General features: G+C 42.0%; 1 pseudogene across 1 annotated transcript; it reads left to right on the top strand.

Moving 5' to 3' along the window:
* Positions 1-6: 6 nt before the first annotated feature.
* LOC103258153 lies at positions 7-911 on the top strand (annotated as a pseudogene). Its single transcript, XR_504160.2, has one exon. The product of XR_504160.2 is annotated as a heat shock cognate 71 kDa protein pseudogene (transcript).
* Positions 912-2,925: the final 2,014 nt, after the last annotated feature.

Below are 2,925 nucleotides of genomic sequence, written 5' to 3'. Positions count from 1 at the left end.
CAGACACAGACTTTCACTACCTACTCTGACAACCAGCCTGGTGTGCTTATTCAGGTTTATGAGGGTGAGCGTGCCATGACCAAGGATAACAATCTGCTTGGGAAATTTGAACTCACAGGCATACCTCCTGCCCCCCGTGGTGTTCCTCAAATTGAAGTCACTTTTGATATTGATGCCAATGTCATTCTCAACATCTCTGCTGTGGATAAGAGTACAGGAAAAGAGAATAAAATCACTATCACTAATGACAAGGGTCATTTGAGCAAGGAAGACATTGAGTGTATGGTCCAGGAGGCTGAAAAGTACAAAGCTGAAGATGAGAAGCAGAGGGACAAAGTGTCATCCAAGAATTCACTTGAATCCTATGCCTTTAACATGAAGGCAACTGTTGAAGATGAGAAACTTCAAGGCAAGATCAATGATGAGAACAAACAGAAGATTCTTGACAAGTGTAATGAAATTATCAGCTGGTTTGACAAGAATCAGACTGCAGAGAAGGAGGAATTTGAACACCAGCAGAAAGAACTGGAGAAAGTCTGCAATCCCATCATTACCAAGCTGTACCAGAGTGCAGGAGGCATGCCAGGAGGAATGCCTGGGGGATTCCCTGGTGGTGGAGCTCCTCCCTCTGGTGGTGCTTCCTCAGGGCCCACTATCGAAGAGGTTGATTAAGGCAGCCCAACTGTAGATGTAGCATTGTTCCACACAGTTAACGTTGAAGACCCAAATTAGTAGCAAATTCTGTGGCAGTTTTTAAAGTTGAGCTGCTATAGTAAATTACTGGGCATTCTTAATACTTGAATATGGAACATGTGCACAGGGGAAGGAAATAACATTGCACTTTATAAGCACTGTATTGTAAGTGGAAAATGCAATGTCTTAAATAAAACTATTTAAAAATTGGCACCATACATTTGTCTGAGTCTTTAGATAGCTGGTCAGACCCAGCTCATTGAATTAGTGAAAACTTGGGTAACGTAAGGTATAAAGGTTCTCTGGGTAGGATTTTTTTTTTTCCTCATTGGCAGTCTGTAGTGACAATATGGATTGCTTAATTTTGATTGCAGTTATTTCTAAAAGGGAAGGTGTAATGTATTCAGTTTCACCTGGATCACAGCTAACTCTTGCCCTCAAAGTTAAGGCATAAGCTGATTTCAGAGTGGTCTTAAATATGTTCTATTTAGGTGAACCTGCTTAGGAGCAAGGATTTACTTGCCCAGGTGGCTCTAGTTAGCTGGATTGGATTATCGGGGATCTTGGGCAACAAATGATACTGGGTTGCATGCCAAAGGTACTCTTACTGACTCGGGAGTTTTGTTGCTTTATGGACTAGGCTGCTATTTTCTAAAGCAAGGAAGCTGAGTTAAGGCTGTCAAGTTTATTCACAGGGACCTGATGGTGCTAGTCTGCCACCTGGTGGTCTGGATCCAAGCAGCAGATTGTGACAGGAAAAATTTTTTTAGCTGAGTCTCACTGCCCAAGCTGGCATGCAGTGGCACGCTTGTAGCTACTGCATCCTTGCTTCTGGGCTCCGGCATTCCCTCCTCAATCTTTAGTAGCTGGAACTATAGGCATGTGCCACCACATTTGGCAAATTTTTTGATATATTGTAGAGTCAGTCTTGCCAAGCAGCCCAGTATGGTCTCAAGCCCCTGGTCTTCCAAAGTGCTGGGGTTACAGGGTGGTCACTGCCTGACCTGTTGTACTCTTATGCTGACAGCCCAACCACTGTTACTCAGTAACAAAATCTGTTACGGTATTAACTTAGTTGATTTTAGTGAGTATAGCCAAAAGGCTCATTTAGGAAAGAGCTGCAGCTTTCCTTTTAGAGGGAATAATTATGACATACTATCTAGGGGTCTCATAGGGGATGTTAGACTTGGGTACTGTTACTTGTTTCCCCATAGTTGTCCAAGGGTAGCCAGAGAACAATATTATCCTTGGGATGCCCAGGTCTGGGTGCATGTGTTTTTGGTGACTTGAGAATTTTACCTGGGAGGAGGGAGAGGAGTTGGTAATGACAGCAGTATGTAGTCTTCACTATGTTGTCCAGGCAGGACTTGGCACAAGCCATTACCCCACCTTAACACCTTCTGTAGTTGCGACTACAAGAAAAATCCAAAGCACTTGGCTGTAAGAATGTAAACATGAGCAAACTTTGTCTTTGAGGCCCAAGCTCTAAAGAAGATAAACTAAATAGCACAAGTGGGGTGTTAACAAAATTACAAGAGCTATGGGTAATGAAAATACTTGGCTCTGTGAGGTTGTCAGTGGTTGCTGTTTCTACAAGTTTGAAATTTCAGGTTAATGCTAGGTCATTACTTTTTCATCATAGAGACATAAAACTAGATGGTAGAAGCTATGTTATTGCACCTGTGAGACACAAAACCTGAACCAGAAAGTGTTTATAGATTAAACTGGTTCAGGTTGAGTAACCTCAACATAACTGGCAGAGGGAACTCTGGCATTCAAGTTATGTTAGACTGGTGCTTGCCTTCACTGTCAGCAGTGTAGTGAAGAATGAAGTTTCAACTCAGGACCATGTATGTGCTTGCAATTGTGTGCTTAATAAAAGTCCCAACAGTCATCTGATAATTCTTCATTGCTAGGGTTCACTGTCCACGTTGGATTTGGTACAAGTACTCACATTTACAGGCTTTTTGCAAATAGAGGTAATTTGGAGAATTGAGAATCACAATTTTTGCTTTCTTTGGGTCTTGCTGTGGGCTAGTAGAAAAGCTGGCTAATAGGTAAAATGTTCCAGTTGTATAAATGCCTGTAGCGTGGCAGGAAATACTGAAGTATGAAAGGTGAATTGGAGGCAATTATAAAATGACAGTGCAAAACGAATTACTGGGAAAACCCCTGGAAAATATTGTAAGTTAGCTGCTTATTAAGAAAAGTATAGAGGAAGATGCAGAGAAG

This window comes from Carlito syrichta, unplaced genomic scaffold, assembly GCF_000164805.1.
Source record: "Carlito syrichta isolate Samal-C Ts95f unplaced genomic scaffold, Tarsius_syrichta-2.0.1 Scaffold301974, whole genome shotgun sequence".
NCBI lineage: Eukaryota > Metazoa > Chordata > Mammalia > Primates > Tarsiidae > Carlito > Carlito syrichta.
This window is presented reverse-complemented; position numbering and strand designations above follow the sequence as displayed.